At 43.1% G+C, this 26508-nt stretch overlaps 1 protein-coding gene across 1 annotated transcript in view; it reads left to right on the forward strand.

Moving 5' to 3' along the window:
• The window catches only part of BTBD11 (BTB domain containing 11), a 218510-nt gene that overhangs the window by 67490 nt on the left and 124512 nt on the right, over positions 1-26508 (forward strand). The gene's annotated exons all lie outside the window — the stretch shown is intronic.

The following is a 26508-nucleotide window of genomic DNA, read 5'->3' on the forward strand; positions in this document are numbered from 1 at the left end:
TATCAGTGATGTCATCCTGCTGTCTTTGATGCCCAGATCAGGCTGTTCTACTCATTGTTATGCCTATATTTAATTTCATAATGGAATTATGCCTCTGCAGGGAATGGATTTCAGGGCTGTATCAATCAGAATTGTTTACTGAGCAAGTATGATATGCGGGTCACCAAGTGCTTGGGAGAGTGCTGTAGTGTAGGTAGACCTCATATGATCCCTGCCCTTTGGGAGTGTCCAATCTGATGTTTACAGTCTCACAGAACCACCTAGTTAGGATTGGGCAGAAACAACCAGCTGGAGTTGATTTTTTTGCTTATTTGTATGCTTTGGATCTCTGTCGATTGAATCCTATTTAGCCAAAGATGCTGTGCGGCCCAGAGCTTGGTAACCCCGCCTAATTTTGCATGATAGACCTGCACTTCCCAGAGCAGTAACGGCTTTGTGTTGGGTGCTGTCATTATGGTTGCCACGGAATTTAGTTAGCAGATGTGTGGGACATAGAAGAGCCCCTCATGCTGCATGCTCAGCTGTAGAAAGCTGCATTTCCTCTCAGGCCAAAGCAGGGCTGCTCTCATCCTGTGCTGGTAAGGCTGGGGAGAGACAGAGAGATGTGCATTTTGGAAGCCCTGTGCAGGCTGGGCCAAGGGGAAGGGGAGGGACGCGATAATAAAATCGTGCAGCAAGCTTAATTAAGATCAAGTAATGGTTCTACAGAGCCATTTAAAAAATAAAAGGAATATAAGATGCCACTGCTTTCTATGTCCTTGTGTTTTTATTTTCCCATGGGCATCAGTGTTTGGGCAGGAACATTTAATTGTTTTGCTACAGGCAGATGCTTTGATTTTCATCACCTAGAGATATGGGGAGGTTGGGAAAGAAAGAGGTTGGGGAGGAGTGAGTATTGGTAGATGTGGATGAGGTCAATTCAGGCTTTGCAGTGAATTTTTTCAGCCTCACTTCTGAGAACTTGCCTGCAGAACTGGCTCACATGCAGTGAGGGGGTAAAGGGTTGGAACTTCAAAAGAAAGTCCAGTTGATAGAAGCCTGAGTCTGAACCCTGACATGTTGGACTTCTGCTGTTTTGCCAGATGACTGTGGAATTTGAAGAAGGTTGACCGACCTATTATACTTAGTTTCTTCTCCAACTAATGATCGGAGTTTGGAAAAACTCTGGAATAACTCTAAAATAATTCAGACAGTTACAGCTACAAATTGGAAAAGGCTGTGGTCGTTAACAAAACTAGGCATAAAACACCATGAAGACATGGGTTTAGTGCATATTAAATGAAGCGAAGCATTCTAGGAAAGGAAATACCGGGATTGAAATTTGCTTTCTAAAGTGGGACAGCAGGCTTATGGCAATTTTCTCTTCAACCTTGAAAGGAGGAGGTCCTGCAGTTGAATCGGGATCGTGTGACCAGCTCTCCTTTCAAAACCTTGAGAAGGTCCCACCACCTCTTTATTGCTCATTTTCTTCACCTGTAAAATGGGAGCAATGGTCATGCCTGTTTCTCTTGTGCGTGGCGGAGAGGAAAGGCTCTTGAGGGTCCACAGAGGATTTTTCTTTCCCTGAAGGAGTACAAGCAATCCATAATAACTGGGCTGGATTTTGAATGGAGAGGGAACAGGTTGCATGACTAGGGTTGGTTTTTCTGTCACTTCATCTTCAATAATTTCTGTTGAAAGATGTCAGAGGTCCTTTTTTCCTCTAGCAAAATGAGAAGCCCACTCTGGGCCTTGGTGAGCAAAGGGGCTGACACCTGGCAGTTACCATTTAATACTGAGGGAACCAACACTAAAACTCTAGCACCCCAGGATAACAATAATAATAGTATTTGTTGAGCCCTTACTCTGTTCCAAGCACTGTACTAAGTGCTGGGGTAGATACAAGATAATCAGATCAGACACAGTCCCTGACCCATTCATTCAGTCAGTCAGTGGTATTTATTGAGCTCTTACTGTGTGCAAAGCACTGTACTAAGTGCATGGGAGACTACAGGGTAACAGAGTTGGTAGACATGTCCCCTGCTTATAATGTAGAGGTCCCATATGGGGCTCATAATCTAAATGGGAGGGAGAACAAATAGTGAATCCCCATTTTAAAGATGAGGAACCTGAGGCACAGAGAAGCTACTTGATTTGCTGAAGGTCACAGCAGGAAGGAGCCAGAGTCAGGATTAGAATCCAGGTCCTTTGTCTCCCCAGGTCTGTGGTCTGCCCATAGATGGACCCTATGCCCTCAAAACCTCATGTCCCAGGGATTTGAAGACGTAACACACCATAATGGTATTTCCTCAAGTTGTGTTTCCCAGCCAACTGCATCCCCTTTGCTGTTGATGTGGGGTAGTTTTGTGTCCAAGGAGCTGGCCTTGTAAAGTTGATTATGGACAAGTTTCATCTGGGCTTAATTTGCATTCATTTATAATGTGCTTTTTGGATAGTAAGATATTTTATTTAAAATGCACTTGACTGTTTTTTACATTTTTTTAATGAAAACGAGTTGGAACTCTGGAGGAGGGTTACTGGGGACAGGCAAGAAGATACCTTGGAAAAAGTTTTTGCTCTTCTTGAGGCACCTTTTAAAGGATTGCGTTTCAGAGTCTGGTGTTCTTGCCATCAAGAGAATTTCCTATGCCAGTAAGAAACTAAACAGCTGGATATTGGCAGGCATTCCTAATCCCCCAAATAGGGAACAAACTTTTTCTGCTTTTGTATACATAGTGAAGGTTTAGCCTATACTGCCATTAGCAAAACTACATGGCACAGAAACTCTGAGTAGCTTGTACATTATGGCTGAATCCTTGAAGCCTGTAGCTAGATGCTGAATTTCTACGATGCTGTGGGTTTAAAATACTTTCTTCAACAATAAAAATGCTTAATTAGGTCTGTTAAAGGCAGAGCAGTTAGGGAAAAGGGCTGAAATACCTCTCATTTTTCTGATTCAGGTAATGTAGCTGTTTTATCCCTTCCCCATCTTGTCGTGCTGTAGCTTGTCTTCTTCCCCGGCACTTGTTGTTTCTGAACAGTATTTGTTTGTTGAAAAAAATTTCTCCTTTGAAATTTTCATCCAATTTTCCAGGGTGCCGGCTACCCCGCAAGACAGCATCAGATGCAAGAGAGGCCTAGTGGATAGAACATGGGCGTGGAAGTCAGAAGAGCCTGGGTTCTAGTCCCGACTTCTCTCTGCCTCAGTTACCTCATCTGTAAAATGGAGATTAGGACTGTGAGCTCTATTTGGAACATGGGCAGTGTCCAACCTGATTAGCTGGTACCTACCTCAGTTTTTAATACAGTGTCTCACACATAGTAAGCACTTAAAATATACTTCAAAAAACTCTTAATGAATCTGTTTGCTGTTTACCATGCAGATCACTGATGGAAACCCTATCGACCCCAGCACTACGCCGCTTAGGTCCGCTGAGGTCGACACCGAGATGTAATGACTCTCAGCCGGGTTTGCAGCCTCCTTATTGTTCAGCAGAACCAAATCAGAAATCTTGCCATAGTCAAAACAGGTTACAACTCTTAATCCTTAATATGCCAGACCAGCTACTCTGCCCTAGAGGGACTGTTTGTCCCCACATCCCAAAGGAAAGAAGTTGACTACATTCTGGTCAGATTATTTAGGTGAAGTGTCCCAAAATCTTGTCCTCTGTCCCTAGCTTTGGAAAAAAGCTCCTACCTTGTATGCCAGTAAGAAGAGGAGGAAGGTTCTGCAAAGATTGTTCTGCTTCTTTCCAGAAGGCATTGGCTCCAAAAAAAAAAAGATATGACCATGACCATAGCGGTCGGTTCAGGAGACCCAATCTGACCCTCACCATCTTATTTTTTCACTGTACTCCTCTCTACTGAGTTCAAGTGGCTAGATTTGATGGGATTCAAAGAGAGAGGGGCTTGAAAGGAGGTGTGACTTGAAAAGGGAAGGACCAGAAGAGGAAATTCAAAAGGAATATTTGCAGGGAGGACAGGAATGAAAAGGGAATAGGGAGGGAGAGAGGAGGTGGGAAAGAGAATTTGACAAGTGGGGAAAGGGAAAAGTGAGAGAGAGAGAGAGAGAGAGAGATGGAGAATGGATGACTGAGCTTCTCCACCAACATCACTGTCCCCTTCCCAGTTCAAGTTCTCTTTCTAGTGTCCACCCTTCCACTCATTGTCCCACTTCTGTCATCCCTGGTCCCCAGCCATTCTCCCAAGTTGGATTGCCAGCTTTGGGAAAAAGCAGCCCTCTAGCCATGATTGGTGCAGAAAATACACTACCCAGATTCCTCAGCTGTTGTTGCTGACATCACCACACCGATGCGGGGGGTTTCTCTCGGGTCATCCTGGCATAAAGTCGAGATCCTGAGTTGGTGGAACCTAGCTAAGGTTGAGTGAGACACAAACCAGAACCCCAAACATCAGTACAGCCCCTCAAAGCAGGAGTTCTGATCACCTTCTGCTCCATGTAAGGTCTAGCTTCCAGGATAAAAAGGAAAGGCAGAGGGAGAGTCAGGCATATTATAGATATTTTTTAAATGGTTGCTTGGAAATGTAGGTAGGTTTAAGCATTTTTTTCCAAGTTGCACTCTATGTGGTTATTGTTGGAAATTGGGGGGAGAGAGAGAGAAAGAATGAATATATGAATGTGAAAATGAGAATTTTCCCCAGTGAGCCAAGCATGAAGACTTCTTTTTTGGGAATAGATTAAAGGCCAGTAGAGGCAAATGGGTACTTTCAGATAATATATTTGCACCAAAAAGGAATTGTTCATTTGTACTTTGTAATGAAGGGAACTTGGAACGAGCATAATCTTTAAAACCTAAAACACAGGAGAAAATGCTGGGAGACTCTGAAGTTGCACTTTTTCTCAACCCAAAAGTGGAAAAAGAGCAGGAGAGGAATTAGGCACCAAAGGAAAATGCAGGAATGGGAGCTGGGGTGGTTTAAAGAATTAGAACAGAGCCTGAAGAATATAGAGATCAGCAAATATCTCAGCAAAGCAACTAATACTATTGAGGGCATTTCCTCTTTTCTCTGGGCTAAAGTGGTTCTCGCCAAAGCCACTACTAATGGGCAGTATGAGTAGCTGAAAAGTCAGCGACTTAGCGAATTGAAGGTTTGCGTTCCCTAGTATAAAATTCCTTCTCAAAATGTTGAGGCTTACAAGCTAACACTCTGTAAGAGGGAGCTTTCCTAGAGAAAGAAGCATGAATTGAAGAACTCAAAAAAAATATATGTAGCTAAGGAGGCTGTGCTTGATGATATTGCTCAGTCTGGGCTTTTATTTACGTAAATTCCACTTAGTTTGATAATCATAATGAACGCTTGAGATTGGGAAAAAAATGCTCTCTTGCTGTGATATTTGGCAATGAGAATGAATGTGCTACTATGTTTAAAGAAGCATCTGCAAATGAGAGATGAGATTTATTAAAGTAATCGACCTTTCTTCATTTCTCCCCTGAAATGACACCTGATAATTTCAGTAGTTGCTTTATTTGGATAGCTCAGTGTTGCCTTAGCTTGTTTGCCTCAGGGCTATTTTATTTGTGCCAGTTAAGGGCTCAAATGGCCAAAAATTTGTTTCCGGAATCATTATTTGTCTATCTTTCCCCACTGTATCCGGTGAGTGAAACATGCAAAATGGTTTGTATAAAAGCAGCTTGATTGTTAAATTAGATTCCAAATTTTGCACCTTAATTCTGTTTTTGAAAAACAGTTCATACCGTATTATCAGCTCAGATCTGCGTCTTCTGGCCCTCGGGATGATTGGCACAATGGTTGGATTCATTCAGTTTGAGGTGCCAAGTGCTTGTGATCGATGATAATAGGATTGTAACATGGGCTGGTGGAAAGGGCATATGCCTGCGTCCTAATTCCAGCTCCACCCGACCCTGCGGTGTGATCCTAAATGCCCATGGCCACTCTCTTGCTTTGTGGCCACGGGCAGTCATTTAACCTGTATAGGCCTCAGTTTCCTCATCTATAAATTGGTGATAAGATATCCGCTCTCTCTGCCTCTTAGATTTTGAGCCTTCTCTGGGACAGGAGCAGTGCTTGGCCTGATTGGCTTGTTTACCTGTGGTATTTGTTAAGCGCTGACATGTGCCAGGCATTGTACTAAGCACTGGGGTGAATACAAGCCAATTGGGTTGGACAGATCAGGTTGTGGGGCTCACCATCTCAGTCTCCATTCCTCAAATGAGGTAACTGAGGTACAATATCTGACCTAGTGCTTAACACATTCTTGTAGCATAGTAAGTGCTTAATGAATAATAAATACTTTTAATAAATAAATAAATAAATAAATGATTTTTAATATATAGTAAGTGCTTAATAAATAAGCACTACTTGGGAAGCAGTGTGGCTTAGTGGAAAGAGCCTGGGAGTCAGATGTCATGGGTTCGAATTCCGGCTCTGCCACTTGCCCGCTGTGTGACTTTGGGCAAGTCACTTAACTTCTCTGTGCCTCGGTTAACTTCATCTGTACAATGGGGATTAAGACTGTGAGCCCCATGTGGGACAACCTGGTAACTCTGTATCCATCCCAGTGCTTAGAACAGTGCTTGGCATATAGTAAGCACTTAATAAATGCCATTTAAAAAAATCCATCATTATTATTGGTATTTGTATGAAGGTGCTCATAGGGATGCTTGAGTGACTGTGAGTGTTACTGCCTCACCTCTGTCGGGCTCATCTCCTCCATTTAAAAGTAACTTTTTCAAAGGCTATCTTGTGGTTTTCTTTTCGTGAAAGGCTTCCGTTGAAAAGCTACATTCTCCGGTCGCTGAGCTTCTCAAGTGCTTTGCTGATCATTTGCTTTTCCTCCTCAGTAAATTGAATTTGCAATGCACTGACCTAGTTACATAAGTGATGCGGATTCCCTTTAGATTTCTCTTGTGGTTGCTTTGTATTTACTACTCCCCTCAGTTTTGGGTCATCAGCAGTTTGGAAATTTTACAGCTTGCTTCTCTAAATAATTTATAGCGATTAGAAATTGTAAGGGGCCAGATGTCAACCAAGTGGGCCCCCGGCCTCATTGTGTACAAGTGAGTCACAGCGCTATCCCAGAGGGGGGGTAACTGGGGAAAGTGGGGAACACCCAGACCTCAAGAGAATGGCAGGAATCTAGGGACAGAATGGGTAAATTGCGGTCACAGCTTTGGGTGCACCTTGGACACCTGTGTTTTAGACTACTTCTTGCTTGGGACCCGGAGGAGGCTGCTCTGTGAAAGCTAGTAGGCAACAGCGCTTAGAACAGTGCTTTGCACATAGTAAGCGCTTAGTAAATGCCATCATTATTATAACTCAAGAAGAAGCTGTGTGGCCTAGTGGAAAGAGCCCAGGCCTGAGAGTCAGAAGGACCTGCGTTCTACGTAGATACCTGCGTTCCAATCCCGGCTCCACCACTTGTCTGCTGTGTGACCTTGGACAAGTCACTTCACTTCTCCAGGCCTCAACTCCCTTATCTGTAAAATGGGGATTAAGACTGTGAGCCCAAGTGAGAAAGGGACTGTGTCCAACCTGATTAGCTGGTATCTACCCCGGCGTTGAGAACAGTGCTTGACTGACACAGTAAGTGTTTAACAAATTTAGACTGTGAGTCTCCCCCTTTTAGACTGTGAGCCCACTGTTGGGTAGGGACTGTCTCTATGTGTTGCCAATTTGTACTTCCCAAGTGCTTAGTACAGTGCTCTGCACATAGTAAGCGCTCAATAAATACGATTGATTGATTGATTGAACAAATACCATCATCATCATCACCTAAGCAACCCTGAGGCCCAGGTCCGACTTCCAGTGCAAAAACTCACGACTTTTTCCGAAGGGTCGGCACTGAGGGTACCCAAAAATGCTGGGCGCAGAGATGCATGTGTTATCTCTGTCTGTCTGCAGCATAACATAGCACCATACGTGCTGTTTTGTAGAAGTTTCTTGTGGGCAGGGATCGGATCTACCAACTCTCTTGTATTGTACTTTCCCAAGCACTTAGGTCATTGCTCAACACACAGTAAGTGCTTGAAAATGCCATCCACTGATTCATCCAAACCTAGAACGGTTCTCCGGGAGGACCCCTAAACCCCACCCTCTTTCCAGATCCTTTGCATTCCCTTCCTGGATTCATATGGTCCCAGGCACAGCTCCTAAATTGAACTTGGATGGCAGAATCCAGTTGGTGAGCTACAGAGTGAGGAAGCTGGGGCTTAAAATGAAAATACTGGGTGTAAAGATGTTTGTACTAATCAGGAGACAGGCAAACAGAAAACCAGTGTGTCTGTCATAAGTCAGAACTGGTCAACTTCATCCCGGATATAACTTCCCAGAGAGATTGTACTATGGGGATAGAAATGAAATTGGTCATTTTTTTCTAGCCCAGATCAAGTGGCCTGGAACTTGCACAAGTGGCCCTATCTAAGGGGAATACCCGACCGAGGAAGGAAGGGCTTACAATAGAGAAATGCTGTTGCCCACCAGGGATTTGGACTATTTCCTCAGGCAGATGGATTTCTTTCTTGTTGAAGTTGACTTCTTAATGAATTTTCAGTTACTCTGAAGCTCTCTGGGACATATTGTATTTTTTGTATTCTGGCATTTGTTAAGGGCTTACTTTGTGCAAAGATATATTAAGCACTGGGAATAGGCCCAGTGATATTGATTCAGTCCCAATCTAAAAGCATAGGGGTTGGGGGAGATCTGGGGGAGGAAGTCATCAGGCAGATTCAGTACAATGCAGCATCAAATAACAACAGCAACAAGAAAAGCAGTGATACTTCTATGCCGGAAGGGACTTGTCCCTGGGTTTCTTCTTGCTCTAGTAGAGCCTTCTTGGGTCTTAGCAGTCACAAACATCCCTAAGTTCTAGTAGTTGTTACAGGGGCTTCTCTCTGCCCTGCTCCTCCACAAAATATTTCACCCCACTCGCCTCCTTCCCCATTCCCTCTGGCCTGAGAATGAGGTAGGTTTGTGGTGAGGTTTGTGGTGATGTGTGCTCTGCCCACAGTAAACACTCAGTAAATACAATTGAATGAGAAGGGAGGTCACTCTGCAGACCAGAGAATTGCAGTGGGGAACTCTGAGAATGAGGTGCAGTGACATCCCTGAGGGCTAAATCTAGACAGCAGGAAGTAATAATAATAATAATAATTGGCATTTATTAAGCGCTTACTATGTGCAAAGCACTGTTCTAAGTGCTGGGCAGGATACAGGGTGATCAGGTTGTCCCACATGGGGCTCACAGTCTTAATCCCCATTTTACAGATGAGGTAACTGAGGCCCAGAGAAGTTAAGTGACTTGCCCAAGATCACACAGCAGACATGTGGCGGAGTCGGGATTCAAACCCATGACCTCTTACTCCAAAGCCCGTGCTCTTTCCACTGAGCCACGCTGCTTCTCTACGGTGCTCTGCACACAGGAAGCGCTCAGTAGATACGATTGAATGAATGAATGAATGAGTTCCTTCCCTTCCTGGTTGAATCATGTATGGCTCTCTCATCCCCTCTTCCAGTTGCACATGTGAGACTGAAACTAAAGGAAGGTTTGCGTGAGGCCAAATCATCACTGAAGGCTAAGATTGTGTTTATAACCAGGCAGTAGAGGGTGGGGGGGTTACTGTGGCCCCTACCAGGCAATAGGCTAATACCACTGGGTGATCAGAACCAGAAGATGATAGACTGGAACCACTGCTGCTTGATGGGTGCTGGGAGTAACTGGTCGCCCTTCCTTGTCTTTCGTTTTTTCTCGTAGTATTTGTTAAGTGCTTACTATGTGCCATGCACTGTAGTTCAGAAGGCCACATCTGAACCCCATAGCCCAGTGACTAGCCAGCCCAGACCCTGCCTGGCAAAGTTGATTGGCTAGATGATTCAACCAGGAAGGGAAGGAACTCATTCATTCATTCACTCAATCGTATTTATTATTATTATTAATAATAATAATAATGGCATTTATTAAGCACTTACTATGTGCAAAGCACTGTTCTAAGCGCTGGGGAGGTTACAGGGTGATCAGGTTGTCCCACGTGGGGCTCACAGTCTTAATCCCCATTTTACAGAGGAGGTAACTGAGGCACAGAGAAGTTAAGTGACTTGCCCAAAGTCACACAGCTGACAATTGGCGGAGCTGGGGTTTGAACCCATGACCTCTGACTCCAAAGCCCGTGCTCTTTTCCACTGAGCCAAGCTGCTTCTCAAGCACTTTTATTGAGTGCTTCCTGTATGCAGAGCACCATACTAAGCGCTTGGGAAGTACAAGTTGGCGACATATAGAGACGGTCCCTACCCAACAACGGGCTCCCGATCTAGAAGGGGGAGACAGACAACAAAACAAAACGTGTGGACAGGTGTCAAGTCATCAGAATAAATAGAAATAAAGCCAGATGCACATCATTAACAAAATAAATAGAATAGTAAATATGGACAAGTAAAATAAATAGAGTAATAAATCTGTACAATCATATATACAGGTGGTGTGGGGAGGGGAAGGAGGTAGGGCAGGGAGAATGGGGAGGAGGAGAGGAAAAAGGGGGCTCAGTCTCAGGCAGAATTCTGGGAGGCAGCTTGATTTAGTAGGAAAGAGTGAAAGATTGGGAGTCCAGAGACCTAGGTTCTAGTATTAACCCTGTCGCTGGTTTGCTGTGTAATCATGGGCAAATGATTTAGCACTTGGGGGCCTCCGTTTCCTCATCTGTAAAATTGGGGCTGAGCTAATCTCTGTGCCACACCAGGACTCATGATTCTGATAATGTCTTGGCTATCCCAGTGCTTAGCGCTTAGTAAGGTGCATAACGGATGCAGACGTGCAGCAGTGTAATCTTGTTGTTTGCCTGGAAGAGAAGCAAAAGAAAGACATGTGCAAGAACTGAGCCTGAGAGGGAAATTAGCGTAACCACAGAGGGTAAGGTAGGTGGATGATTTCAGGAATTCATATAAGGAGAGAAAAAATATATGCTCCTGGGTCAAGGTGTAAGCTACCGGAATAATCAACTCAATGAAATAAAGGTCTCTTGCTTTGACTCCTAGATATGGTCCCTCAATGAAGGGTAGCATGTGGTGGCACTAAGGAAGGGGATGGAGGATAATCAGTAGAACGGAGAAAATGGATTTCAAGGTCTGAAATTGTAGTGAGTTAAGTGAAATTAGGGAGTGAGGGGTGAACAGCACATCAAAGGAAATTTACATTAGGAAAGGCAGTTTCGAAAAGGGATACTCTTGAGGGGAGAGAAGAAAAGTCAATCACTATTGGAGAATAATGAAAAAAGGGAGACACTTAAGCAAGGGTCTTAAATCCAGGCAACATGAAAAATAACAGGAAACCCAGCTTGTAAATTCCTTGAGGGCTAGAATTGTGCCTACGTATTCTGTTGTACTCTCCCAAGGGCTATAATGCAGGGTTCTGCATTCAGCGCTCAATATATTGAGTGAGAAGGAACTTCTAGAGGCTTTCTCATTCATTTCTGTACTTTCAGGCAGGACTAAAACAAAAGATTTTCAGCCAGCATGGCTAAACTTATTGCCCCTGGAGGAGGCATAAGATAGTCTTCAGGTGTTCAAGAGATGAAAGACACATATGAGGGTGGAAGATGTGTGTGTTTGGGAACAAAACTCCTTGGTGAGTTCTCTTGGTTCCATCTGCCCCTGCCAAGGCTCACAGATAACACTGTGCCTTTTGTAATAGTGGTGGGGGGAGGGGGGGCGGAACAGAACTAGTTTTGCGGTGCTGGATGAGAGGGAAACCAGGCCAGTAGGACCACTTGTGATGGGGATGAGTGGGTGGGGCAAAATCCAACCAGGAACCATTGGCACCTAGCTTCAGAGAAGCAGAGAGTGCGTATTCGGTAGGAGCCACCTAGGCAACATATTTTCATTTTATAAGGGCCATAGGTGGATCCAAAACTAACTATAATGTAGCCCTTGCTAACCAATCTTATTCTTAAAGATGTCTCTTCACACAGCAAACAATAAATATGTGGCTGCCCCAAGGAGTTAAGCAAGGTGAAAATTTCAGTAGATTCAAGAGGTCTTTGGATAAATTAATGAATGACAGTCCTCTAGTTCATTGTGAGCAGGGAATGTGTCTGTTATATTGTTATATTGTATCTCCCAAGTGCTTAGTACAGGCTCTGCACACAGTAAGTGCTCAATAAATACAATTTACTGATTGGCTGACTGACAAGACCATAGTGGGTTAGTAGAGGAAGGATTTAGGTGATAAGGTAGAAATTAGCGATGTTGGATAATACATCCTCAGTCATGAGTGTCCGTGTCAAGGAGGGCCACCATCACATTTCTCCTCCTGACAACCTGTTGCTTCTGTCAGAGATAGGATTCCAGGAGGGGTGGACTATTGGCCTGATGGTAATGGTATTGCTTATGTTCTCACGGAGATGTTAAGGCCACAGGTTAGTTGGGTGTAGGTGGTGTTCATTGAATGCACATAGTCGATCTCCCATTAATATCCCTGTTGGCCAGTCTCTGGAACAGGGTCTCAGAGAGTAGTTGTGGTATTTGTTAAGCACTTACTATATGCCAAGAGCTGGACTAGATACAAGGTGATCAAAGAAGCAGTGTGGCCTAATGGATAGAGCTAGAGCCTGGAGATCAGAGGGACTTGGGTTCTAATCCTGGCCCTGCCACCTGTCTGCTGTGACCTTGGGCAAATCACTGCTCTTCTCCATGCCTCAGTTATCTGTAAAATGGGGAATAAGATTGTGAGCCCCATGTGGGTCAGGGACTGTGTCCAATCTGGTAAGCTTGTATCTACCCCAGCACTTAGTATAGTGCAAGGCACATAATAAGTGCTTAGCAAATGCTGTTTAAAAAAAATTCCCCCATGGGGCTCACAGTTTAAGTAAGAGGGAGAACAGGTATTGAATCCTGTCTTCACAGTTTAGGGAACTGAGGCCCAGAGAAGTTTTGGTTTCTCTAGGGTAACACAGCAGGTAAGTGACAGACAGGATTAGAACCCAGGTCCTCTGAGTCCTAGGCCCATGCTCTTTCCACTAGGCCACACTACTTAGGAGTAGGCAGGACTGAGTTTGTAGGATACAGCTACCTGCTTGGCCATCCAGTTTCTACCCTTTCCCTTCAAAGGCTATTCATTTCCTTTTGGGAGCTAGAGTGCTTCCTTAAGGCACAAATTACAGGCAGACCTGGAACGGCCGCTATAGTGTTATGCCAATTTAGCTTGGCTGTTTTCTTCCACTTTTCCCCCCTCTTGCTGTGTGTATAATTGCCAAATGGTTCGCGGTCTGGGTAATTGTGTTTGGTTTTGTTACCCGACTCGGCGCCTGAGAGCAGAGGTTTCTTATGACTGAGCCACATCCAATCTGCACTGCTTAGTAAATTCTGTAATGAACCTTCCAAATGGTGTGCTACTACATTTCTACCACCTTGACAGGTGCTTCCTGAAGGTGGGAGACGTGTGATACTTTCACCTTCTCATTAGAACTGATTAATTTCCCTCTTTCCAATGTTTCTGTCCTGTAGAGCAGGATATCCCAAAGGAATGGAATCGCTTCGAGGTGACAAGTGAACTCATCAGCTTTATATCACCGACTGGAAAGCACCAAAACGTTTATCGAGTGCCAGTTAAATTCTCCAAGCAAAACGACCATGACAGGGGCATCAGATGTCCTTTGCCAGCCTAATCAAATGCTGATGGGCTGCCCCTCTACCCTACCCCCTTTCCCATTTTAGAAATTCTGCCCAATTATACTTCCATCAAGACCATTATTAATGACTCCGGATCTCAGGAAGCATAGGTATAATATATAAAACAGTATGTAATATGGAAAGCAGCGTGGCATAGTGGATAGATTATGGGACTTGGAGTCAGAAGGGCATGGGTTCTAATCCCAGCACCACCACTTGTTCGCTGTGTGATCTTGGGCAAGTCACTTCACTTCTCCAGACCTCAGTTGCCTCATCTGTAAAATGCGGACTGAGACTGTGTCCAACATGGGATAGGGACTGTGTCCAGTCTGATTTACTTGCATCCAACCTGATCTGCTTGTATCTGCCCCAGCATTTAGTACAGTGCCTGGCACATAGTAAGCACTTAACAAATCCCATAATTATTCATTATTATTATTATGTAATATTGTCTTTTCATAGGTAAGAATTATACATCATCACAGACTTAGCTGTTCAGAGCAAAATAGGTTCACTGTCAAGGGATGAACCCTGAGGATATTTCCTGAGGACACATGAAATGGGGTTAGGGGAGTGAATTGATTCAAAGAAAGTCCACAAAGCACCTGAGAGTATATGGGCTACAAAATTTCACCCTCTCCCCCTTCAACCCCAGGCCTTTCACCAGAGCAGTTAAAAAATATAGGAATTTACTGATATATGTTTCACCTCCTGTCTTTGACCCTGCCTTTCTACTGTGAAATGGTCAAACATGAGCAAAAAGGGAAGAGGAGGTGAAGCAATAAGCCCAGTTACTTCACCTACAGGATAATCAATCTCCAAATAATTGAAAATTGGCTGTTCAGTATTACAGCGGTATGGATTATTAAGCATACTGGCCAAGTATTGAACACCCTGAAAAATCTCATTTTCTAGGTAAAGGGAGTAGGAGAACAGAAGAGAACCTCATGTATCCTGAGGAATTGATAAATGTGTAGGTGTTTGTGTACACTTTTATGGAGGGTGGGTAATTGTTGAGTTCTGCCTTTTAGTTCAGTAAGACTGTCTTCATTGGGCATGTAGGTTTATTTTGTGATGTATGAAGGGGTTTTTTTGAGTACTATGGAGGAAGTGGTTATTTGACTTGCATGGTGAATTTTATCAACCAATCAATTTGTATTTACTGAGTGCTTACGGTGTGCAGAGAACTGTAGTAAATGCTTGGGGGATTACAATATAACAGAGTTTGTAGCTACATTCTGTGACCATGTGAATACAGTCTCTTTTTGACCCATTTATGAGTGCCTAGCTTGTTACCCATTTGAGCATCAAGAACTTAAGTTGGCATTTAGATTATCCCAGAATGTTCAGTGTTTTTTGTTTAGGAAATTCAAGTATCTATGCTTCTGAAAACACATTTCCTGAGAGATGAGTATCAACTTCTTCAAGACTCCTCTTTAATTTCTTTTTTAACCAGTGTTTAGCTGTTTCCCTTTTTTTTTTGCCTTCAACTTTTTACATCCCCTCTTTTCCATTCAAGAAATGTATGGTGTTTAAGACAAAGGGTATGGGTATAGTGACACCAGATATTAAAATGAGAACATTCAAGAGCTAATATTTTTAATTATCTAATTAATTAGAGCTAATAATCTCTAACTAGATTAGCCCAAATTTGAAATGATTGTGAATGTTGGCAATATGTATATATTTCCCCTTTTAAAATCAATCAATTATTGAGCACTTCTGAGAAGCAGCATGGCCTAGTGGAAAGAGTGTAAGCTTGGAAGTCAAAGGACCTGGATTCTAATGCTGTTACCTTGGTCAAGTTACTGAACTTCTCTGTGACAGCTTTCTCATCTTTAAAATGGGCATTAAATCCCACTCCCTTTTCCTTAGATTTTGAGCCTCATTTGGGACAGGAACTATCTTCTTTCTATCCCAGTGCTTAGTACGGGTGCTTGGCACACAGTAAGCACTCAACAAAGTACCATAAAAAAGGATCTTACTGTCTACAGGGAGAGACAAAACATTAAAATAGATATGGAGAGGGGAAATAGTAGAGTAGAAGAATATTTACCTAAGTATTATGGGGTTGTATTGAGCGACAGCAAGATAACTTGAACAAACTGCTGTATGCTGAAATTGGGAAACTGAAAGCAAGGAGGGTAAAGAAAACATTTTAAGACATGGTGAGGCAAAGCCTCAGACAATGACACATCTCAGCTGAAAGCTGGGAGTCATATATTGAGGACAGATCTACATGGCGTACTGCCATCAAGACGGGAGTGGTGCTTCTCAAGCAAAATCTTCATAAAGAAGGAAACGCAAGGGCACAAAGAGAAAATAGCAGCAGCCACTGCAAACGTTAAACCTGACAGTACAACAGTCAATCAGAGGTATTTATTATATATGCTGAGCACTGTACTGAGAGCTTTGGAGAGTACAATATAACAGAAATAGTGGGCAGGTTCCTTGCCCATAATGAGTTTACAGTTTAGAGGAGGAGACAGACATTGATATAAATAATTCATAATATATAATTTAAAGATGTACATAAGTTCTGTGGGGTTATTCTTTTATTAACTCCTTGAGGCGGTCCATATCTTCTACTTAGCCTATATCAGACCATCAGTTTGTGTTTATGATGGTCTCAGAAGGCAGGACACAAGGAAAATTCTGCTCTTGGAGCTACATACTCCCATGATAGGGGAGAACCTACTTCTGGTACAGCTGATGTCTGCTAGTGGAGCTCAGCCAGAGTTAATCCACAGGACCTAGGTATTTATCTGCATTTTGACAAGGCTCAGGAAATGAAGCCTGCAAATCTCCGGGCTTTCATTGAGACATCTCATGCCCTGCTCCAGAAGTGAAAGAAAGCTATGTGCTGCTAGGGTATGCAGGTTTTTTTTAATGGTATTTGTTAAGCTCTTACTATGTGGCAGGCAGTGTACTAAATGCTGGGGTAGATACAAGCTAATCAGGTCGGACCCAGTCCCTGTCTCAAGTGGGACTCACAGTCTTAATCCCCACGTTGCAGATGAGGTATCTGAGGGACAGAGAAGTGAAGTGCCCAAGGTCACACAACAGCTAAATGAAGGAGTTGGGATTAGAACCCAGGTCCTTTTCACTTTCAGGTCTATGCTATATCCACTAGGCCATGGTGCTTCTCTGTGTTTTGTGTATGCTTTGCTTTCAGAGATAATAATAATAATGGCATTTATTAAGTGCTTACTATGTGCAAAGCACTGTTCTAAGCACTGGGGAGGTTACAAGGTGATCAGGTTGTCCCATGGGGGGCTCACAATCTTAATCCTCATTTTACAGATGAGGTAACTGAGGCACAGGGAAGTTAAGTGACTTGCCCAAGGTCACACAGCTGACAATTGAGGAGGGTAGTGAGAAGACTTGGCCTGTTTTGTCCCTTCTCCTCCCCCCTTCCTCTTCCTGCAGGATTTTATAGAAGGGAATTCAACACTGCTTTTCTAACCTGTTGCTGGTTTAATGAAAATTTGTTTCCTATTCATCTTAGTCTGAGTAGCAGATCTGTGAAGTCCCTTGCAGTCCACATCCCTTTGGTTCTTACCATCAGTTTGGGACCTGGGATGCAGGAAGGAGGGAGTTAATGTTCTTTCTACTATCATTATCAATTTTTTTGAGCTGACATCGGGGATAGATTTGAAATTCAAATTGGTACAGCCCCCTCTAGGACCCGAATTTGCACTAGCAATTACGGAGCACATGGCACATTGCAGAACACCTGTGTCATCCAGAATTCCCTCCATATAATTATTTTGTCCCCATGAATTATGTAGCCAGTCTCACCTCTTATTTGCCAGGGAAAGCAGAGCTGAAGCGAGGGGAAAAGCAAAACCGCTTGCAGTAAACTTAGACTACATCATGACCGCCGCTTATTAGCTCCCAATTTCTGAGGTCATTATTTTAAAGTGGGAGGCTGGGGATCCAGATTTTAGCATTCAGTTTCTTGGAACTACTTTATTTATTGGGGAACTGGATGGACATTAAAAGTCCGGCTGTCTGTTTTTAGGCAGGGCCACTCCAGAGCCATAGCGGGCAGTTGAAAGCTCATCCTTTTTGCAAAGGTCTTCAAGCGTAACCAGCACCTGTGCCAGTGACCAATTCATTCAGTCATCTTTATTGAGTGCTTATGCAGAGCACAGTACTAAGTGCTTGGAAAGTACAGTACAGCAATAAAGAGACAATCCCTGCCCACAATGGCCTTACAGTCTAGAGGAGGGGAGACAGACATCAAAACAAGTAAACAGGCATGGAAGCAGCATGGCCAAGTGGAAAGAACACAGGCCCTGGGAGTCAGAGGACCTCATCCCAGCTCCTCCACTTATCTGTTGTGTGTGACCTTGGGCAAGTCACTTAACTTCTATGTGCCTCAATTTCCTCAACTGTAAAATGGGGATTCGAAATCTGTTCTCCCTGCTACTTAGGCTGTGAGCACCATGTGGGACAGGGATTGTGTCTACCCAAGATTTTAAAACAGTGCTTGACACATATAAGCGCTCAACAGATACCATATTAAAAAAAAATTAGGGCCCATCCTTAATCTGGCTTGCTTTACATTAAATTCATTTTCTATAGTTCTGTGCTGTTGTTAGGGAATATTTCCTTGTGGTATGTTGGCTAAGTTATTGGCCACATGTTCTTTCTATTAAAAAGGCACACACTTTTGCTTATTAACACCAAGAGATCATTTGTTTTTACTGCACAAATAACTTTGCAGCTCTTGGAAAGTTTTTTTTTTTAATGGTCTCTAAGTGCTTACTGTTTGCAGGCACATAGCACCTGGGGGGTAGTTAGGTTTGATACAGTCCCTGGCCTACATAGGGGTCACAGTCTTAATCCCCATTTTACAGATGAGGTAATTGAGGCACAGAGAAATTACCCAGCTAAGGTCACGCAGCAGACAAGTGGTAAAGTCAGGATTAGAACCCAGATCCTCTGACTCCCAGGCTCATCCTAGCTCACCCCAGGTCTCTGACAAAATAGAGAGAGTTTCCAGTTAGGGCAACAGAGATTCCCCCTGCCCCGCTCCCCCCAACAAATGGCAGCTTTCTGGCGCGTTAGCCTTCTAGGTGTCCGTCCCTACTAAAATCCCCACACACTAGTAGAAAAGTTGGCACCTATGATTCAGGGCCTCCCAATGACTATTCTAGGACCAGATAAGTCTGATTTTGGATTAAAGCCAAGAATGGGTCTCCCAGGACAGGGAAAGGAGGAGAAGGGTGTCACTCAATGGGAGAATGACCGCCTGCTCTCCCTGCTCAGACACAGAAAGTAGCATGGATCCAGAGTCTATAAAAGCCTCTGCAGAGCTTAAGTTAAGCCACAAAGAAATTCAGGAAAGTAATAGTGCTGCCTGAAAACGGTATATAATGATATCGAACCTCTAGTGGAACTTCAGATGACTTAGTTTTATTGGTTTATTAAGGAGGATTAGGGACTCTTTTTATGCTGTGGGTCTTTTTGTTATAAGGCAGTGTAATATGATGTTTACTGTTAATGCTTACAGGGACATAAGCTTTATTTTAATTGTCTGTACTGGATCAATTAGCTGCTTCTCCCATGCTCCTCCCTCTGAAGGACCTCTGGGCGTGTAAAATGGATTACAAACTGTAGTATTTGTTGAGTACTTAGCCTGTGCAGGGAACTGTACTTAACACTTGGGAAGGTATAATACAGTTAGTAGAAGTTCATTCATTCGTTCATTTGTATTTATTGAGCACTTACTCTGTGCAAAGCACTGTATTAAGCACTTGAGAGTGATCCCTGACTTCAAGGAGCCACCTATCTAATGGGGAAGACAGAAATTACAGGTATGGGGAAGCTTTAGAGTATAAAGATTTGGTGGGGTTGGAGGAAGTGCTGCCGAAGTGCTGAAGAGGCAGTGTTGTGGGGGAGAGGATGGGGAGATTAATCAGGAAAGGCTTCCTGGAGGAGATGTGATTTCAAAAGGAAGATGGAAATAGTGTTCTGCTTGATATGATCAGGAATGGAATTTCAGGCAGAAGGGATGTCATGAGCAAGAGGTGGATGGTGAGAAAGACAACAATGTGACACAGTGAGTGGAGTGAAGATAAGTAGGGGACAGAGTTGATTGCCTAATTTAAAGCCAATGGTTGGAAGTTTCTTTGATTTGGCAAGAAATGGGCTACCCTTGGAGGATTTTGAGTAGTGGGAAGATGTGCACAAAATGATTTAGAAAAATGATCTGGGACACAGAGTGAAGTGGGTAGAGACTGGAAGAAGGATTGTCTACAAGGAGGCTGTGCTTGGACCGGCGTGGCAGCAGTTTGGATGGAGGGGATGAGATGGATTCTGGAGATTTTGTGAAGGAAAACCCGATAGGATTTCATGACAGACTGAATATGGGGATTGAAAGGGAGGCGTCAAGGATAATGTCAAGGTTGCGGCCTTGAGAGACGGGAAGGGTGGTGCTGTTGTCACCAGTGGGATAAACTTGAAAAGTTTAAAAGTCATTGGAATGGGGAGCCACTTGATGCAGATTTTCTCCTTCAGAACTGAGCAGTCTTCAGTTCATAAAAAAAAGGATGTGTGTGTTGATCTTTCAGGAGGAAAAGCACTAAATAAATCTGAATAATATTGGTTATATGGTTCCATTTTTATTATGCCCTTTAGATGATAGGGAATTTTAAGGTAAAATGGAGATAAATGAAACATAAAACTGCAGATATGTGGTAAAGGGACCAAAGTGATGTTTTTGGGTTGCTGATGCAGAAGACCAGTAACCTGTAGGGACTACTAAAGGATACTTTGGAAGGCACTACCCCTGGTTCTATCCCATGAATTTGGATAGTCTTTGTTTACTTTCTGATTTAAGTTTAAGGATATGTGTTTGAAAAGACTCTTAAAACCCTTAAGGATCTTGCTCTGGATAAAAAAAAAAAATGCAAAATGCCACGAACTGTTCAGTGGACCACCTTGATTCAAATAACTTCTTCCCAAGGGTTGTTTCAGAACCAGTTTGAGCATACTTTTCCTTGCCCATTTTGAGGGAGCAGAATTAAAGAAAGCAGTGCTTTATATGGAAGAGACTTTTTCTGATCTATCTTCAGATTTATCGGAAGGGAATAATTTATCTCAAATCCCTTTAATTTCTGATAGCTGTAAAAGGCAATGTGGAGATATCACATCTTTGCACTTTTAACTTTTCCAAGCCCTAAGATGTGTAAGGTCATGATTTTGTTAGGAATGTTCTAGAGCTAAACATTTTAAGGGAACCCAGGTGCCCACGTACTGGGAAGAGAGTTTCATAAATCAACCAATCAGTGACATTTATTGAGTGCTTACTATGTGCAGAGTACTCTACTAAGTGCTTGGGAGAGTACAATACAACAGAATTAGCAGACACATTACCTACCCATGAAAATACATAGATGTTAAATCTTCCTCCACCCCCCCCCAACCCCCAGGTCAATAAATATCTGCACAACTAATGGCGGAGCAAGGTTTATAGCTGCTAAGACTGCCCAAGAGTTGAGGATAAATGGACTTCTGCTGTAGGCTTTATCAACAAAATCCCTGTTGGAATGGTACTTAAGAGGACAGATGTGCTCTTAAGCAGCCAAATTCTAAATAATCTACAGCTTTTGAAAGCAAGTAGGAAGCAAGTGAAGCATAATGGATCACAGATGTATTTTGTTTTATGCAACCTGCACTTTTAAAAAGCAAAACAGATACTGGGGAGTCTCTCTTCTCTAAAACTTCAAAAGCTTAGTCAGAAGTAACTCCAAGTATAACTTGCAGATGTCCAAAACGGAGCTATAAATGCCCAGTTGTTGAGAGCAGCATCATTTACAATATCAGGTCATATCAGAAGATATCTATTGGTCAGGTATCAAATGGAAAAGAGAGAGAAGCAAACTGAAATGGGCGAAAAAAACATTGTTTGGAGAAAGTTGTTTCAGTTTTGGGGGCTAGGACCACCAAAATGATGACTTGAATGACACTGCTGTTATTTATTGTTTGTTTTGGCAATTAAAGTTGCCATACCTATTATTCATTTTATATCAGACTATTTCAAAGTCTTCTATAAATTCACTGCCTAGTAGCAGGTAGACTTGAAGATTAAACCTGAAATATTAATTGTAGCCATCACAATTTCAAAGACAATGGGTACGCTGAGGATTTCTCAACACTTCTTTTTCTTAATGGTTTGTGTGGCCAAGGCAGTGGGAGCTAGACTCTTAATCAGTTAATGGATTGAAGGTCTTGCTAAAATTTGCTGCATTCAGTCTTGTTAGAGCAGGAAAGATTTTCCTAGCTCCCATCACCCAAGTTCCAGACCCAGGTAAGGGAGTCAGAATGACCAGCTGCATATAAAAAGCCTCACTTTTACCTCCTTTTCCAGTATTTTAGTTCTGCCAGCTAACTTAGTGCAAAGGTAGATTTTCCTACCTCTTTCTTAGAGCACATGTACTGCCTGGGAGGCAGAAGTATCTGGATTCTATCCCTGGCTCTGCTGTGGGATCTTGGGCAAAGTAATTTCTCTGTGCCTCAGTTCCCTCATCTCTAAAATGGGGATTACAGACTGTGAGCCCCATGTGGGACTCGTCTGTGTCCAAGCTGATTAGCTTGTATCTATCCCAGCCCTTAGAAAAGGGCCTAGGTATAACAGCAAGCACTTCTTCATGGAGCCAGATAAGAGTCTTGAAATAGATCGTCAGGTGGGCTTTGCAGACAACATGGAACCCATTGGTTTCCTCACGAGATGAGGGGTCCAAGATAGTTCCCCGGAGGCCCTATTGTCTGTTTCCCTAATTGGATCCTAATTAGCCTCTAATATCTTCGTCCGTCCGTGTGAAACATCATCACTGAGGCCACCTGCCTCTGCTCGAGTCAGTCGGTCAGTGTTATTTATTGATTGCTTAGGGTGTGCAGAGCACTGAACTAAGCATTTGGAAGAGTACAGGAGCTATGTTCCAGAATGGGAGGCAAGCATTAAAATAAATTATGGATGTGTACCTAAGAGCTAAGGGGCTAACTAAGTTACTAGTGAGTGGTTTTAGGGTAGAGATACAACTTAGGGAAGGCCTCCTGGAGGAGATGTGATTTGAGTAAGTCTTTGAAGGCGGGGAGAATGGGGAGGAGGGAGTTTCAGGCCAGAAGGGAGTACATGGGCAAGGGGTCTGCAATGAGATAAGCGAGATCGAGGTACAGTGATGCAGTTGGCATTAGAGGAGGCAAGTATTATAGTAGGGAATCAGCAAAGTAATGTAGGAGGGGGCAAGCTGATTGAGTGCTTTAAAGACAGTGGTAAGGAGTTTCTGTTTGATGTGGAGGTGGATGGGCAACCACTGGAGGTTTTTGAGGAGTGGGGAAATGTGGACTGAAAGATTTTTCAGAAAAATGTTCCAGGCAGCAGATGTAAGGACTGGAGTGGGAAAAGGCAGGAGGCCGGGAGGTAATAATAGTAATAGCAATTATTATTAAGCCTTTACTATGTGCAGCACTGGGTTGCCGAAATAGGAGCTGCATGGCAAGACTGGAATTCAAGCCAGAGCTCAGAGGAAGTAGTAATAATAGTAATAATTCATTATTATTATTGTCATTATTATTATCATTATTATGGTATTTGTTAAGCACTTCCTATGTGCCAAGCACTGTTATAAGCGCTAGGGTAAATACAAGGTAATCCGTCTCGATCCCCATTTTACAGATGAGGTAACTGAGGCACAGAGAAGTTAAGTGACTTGCCCAAGGTCACACAATAGACAAGTGGCGGAGCAGGGATTAGAACCCATGACTTCTGACTCCCAAGCCCGTGCTCTTGCCACTAGGCCATGCTGTTTCTCTTATGTTGAGGTCTATATATGACCTCTAGATTCTGAGCTCCTTGTGGGCAGGGACCGTGTCTGCCACCTCTGTTGTGTTGTACTCCCAACGGCCTAGTCCAGTGTGCTGCACACAGTAAATGCTCAATAAACTCTGTTTAGTGTGTGCCGTCCTCAGAGAGACTCAGAAATGATTTTGAAAAGTGCTGTGAGAGATTGCCATGACATGAAAACGCCAAAGGAGGATTGTGATGAACTGAGGTAGGTTGCACAGTCTCCAGCCCAGAATTCTGTCTGACTTTGATTCAGTTAAATGAGGAATGAACAAAGGGCCTAACTATCCAGAATTTGGACTATTTTCCCCCTCATCCCTCCCAAAAATCAAAAGTTGGCTGGCCAAGTGTTAGTGCTGAAAATTTTCTCTGTTGGGTCATTTGGGTTCTTGGTAAAAAAAAAAAAAATTGTCCATCGTGTGTATGAGGATACCATAATTTGCGCTGCTCTCTCTCTGGGCTTTCCCGTGCAGTGCTGGCTGTATTTTGAGTCACTCCATGTGCTACTTAAGTAAAAGTTTTTCTTACTCTATGCAATATCTCCTTGTAGTCTCTTGCGTCTTTTAGAGCCGACCTTTTAAACTGCCTTAAAAAATTAAATTATTACGCCGATTTGAGTCTTACTGAAATGACAGTTGCTCAGCAATAAGGCAGGTATTCTATCCCGTTTAGAGCAGCACTCCAACAATAACACGAAAGATGACCTGCAAATACATTGTTCTCAAAAAAATGAAATCCAGCCATTATGGCATTATAAGCCAAATTCTTTGCTTATTGAAGCTTTCTGTGCCGTTCAGTTTGTGATAAATTTATCAAATGCCAGACTAACTGAGCATCTCATTTAGATAAATGTGTCCGTCCCCCCCCCCCCCCTTAGTTTCCATGTAGGCTCCTGGGATCTTGTATTTTATCTCATCTTAGCAGGCCTCTCACTACTGTTTACAGTTTTTGGTATCCAGTTCTCCCAGGCTAAAATTGGGATGTCTTCCCCCCTCCCTCATTTGGGGGGGTAGAGGGGAGGAAAGCAGGACCAAGGACACCACCTGGTGTATGTGCAATACTTCTCAACAGACTGGGGCACAGCTGCTTTAAACTGTGTTGTGTTCACCAGGCAGCCAATTTAGAGGGACAGCCTACCTCTCTACAGGTTGTCAGTAGTGGAACTATTATGATAAACACTGTCAGCATCGAGCATTGTTCTTTAATGGCATAAAGTCATGGGTAGCTGTAAAGTATTGAAGTTTAAATCCTCAAATTACAACTGCATGTCATGTTTGAGACCAAAATAGATGTAAATGTTGGAATGCTTAAACTACATTTGACTGGAACCATCCATGTCTATTCAAGGAGCAGTCCTATCCCAAGGGAGATCTCTGGATGAGAATCAAGATGCTTAGAAAATCATTCAGTTGAAGTAGTGTTCCCTAGTGGATAGAGCACAGGCCTGAGAATCAGAGGAACCTGGATTCTAATCCTGCCTCTGCCACTTGAGTGTTGTATGACCTTGGGGAAGTCACTTCACTTCTCTGGGCATCAGTTACCTCATCTGTAAAATGAGGATATAAGACTGTGAGCCCCATTCATTTCTTCAGTCATATTTATTGAGCACTTACTGTGCACAAAACACACAGCCCCATGGACTGTGTCTGACCTGATTACCTTGTATCTACCCCAGTGCTTAGAACAGTGCCTGACACATAGTAAGTGTTTAGCAAATACCAAAAAAAAAAAAAATCGTAATCGTAGCTAGTTCTTCCTGGCATACAATTCATCCTCAACATAAGCCTTATTATGTTTTAAGAGACTGTGTGTTGAACAGTACAGTAAGTACTTGGGAATAGACAAAAGCTAAAGTCATGGTCCCTGTTTTGAGAAATGTATAATCTCATTTCTTATAAGGGGTGTTCCTTTCATAAATAGCAATTGGTTTTTTTGTTAAGTTCTGCTGGCTGAACATCCCTGCTAACAAAGGTGTTTTAAAAAGAAAATTAATTAGACTTACCTCCTCCAAAATGAAAGTTTTGGGGGAGGCAGTGGCAGAGAATGTTTTGCAGTTAATGAAGCGGCTAATGTTTTGCATTATTTTGGCACGAAAGTGTGAGGACTTTAAGGCTCAACAGATGAGAGATTGCCTGAATGCATTTTTCATCTTCAGGGTCATTTTCTGAGTATCTTTCAGCTGGATGGGTAGGGGAAGCGAGACACAAGAAATCTCTGGCTCTTCCTCTCCTGACAACCCCAGCCCACCATCACCCAACTCCCCACCCACCCATTTGCAATTTGGGAAGTGGCTTCCGTTGTCCCCACCATGGCTCAGTCCAGAAGACCTGGAAGACCAGAATTCAGAAGCCACCACTATCTCCCCATCCCAGACTCTGAAACACCTATTCAGATATGTGACTGACACACTCCATGAGATTCATTCATTCACTCAATGTGTGCAGAGCGCTATACTAAGCGCTTGGGAAGTACAAGTCGGCATCATATAGAGACGGTCCCTACCCAACAACAGGCTCACAGTCTAGAAGGGGCTCACAGTCTAGAAGACATCCAGCCTCAGTGTTCTTCACAAAGGCAGGTGTGTGGTACCAGGAACCCAAACCAGCACTAGTGCAAAAACAAGTACATATGTACCCTTTAGGGGGTTGATTTGATGTTTTCTAGAATAGGACATTTTTGTCTTTTGCAGGGGTTTTTTTTAATGGTATCTGGGGTAGATTTAAGATAATCAGGTTGGGCACAGTAGTCAGCCATCAATCAATAGTATTTTTGAGGGCTTCCTGTGTGCAGAATGCTGTACTGAGTGCTTGGGAGACTGTGCTAGAATTGGCAGATAAGATCCCTGTGATCTAGGAACTTTGTAAGCTCTTAGAATTCAAGTTGTAGAAAATCCTAGAAATTGTGGTTTCAGGGCTCCTTCTAGGGTTTAGAGCATGTCAATAATGAGTCGACCATAATGAGCTTGCAGTTGCCTTTGCTAGATAAGTCGCTAGATCCCTCTTTTCTGAATAGTGAAAACAGGGTGGGGACTTTTC

The sequence above is a fragment of the Tachyglossus aculeatus genome, chromosome 14 (genome assembly GCF_015852505.1).
Source record: "Tachyglossus aculeatus isolate mTacAcu1 chromosome 14, mTacAcu1.pri, whole genome shotgun sequence".
NCBI lineage: Eukaryota > Metazoa > Chordata > Mammalia > Monotremata > Tachyglossidae > Tachyglossus > Tachyglossus aculeatus.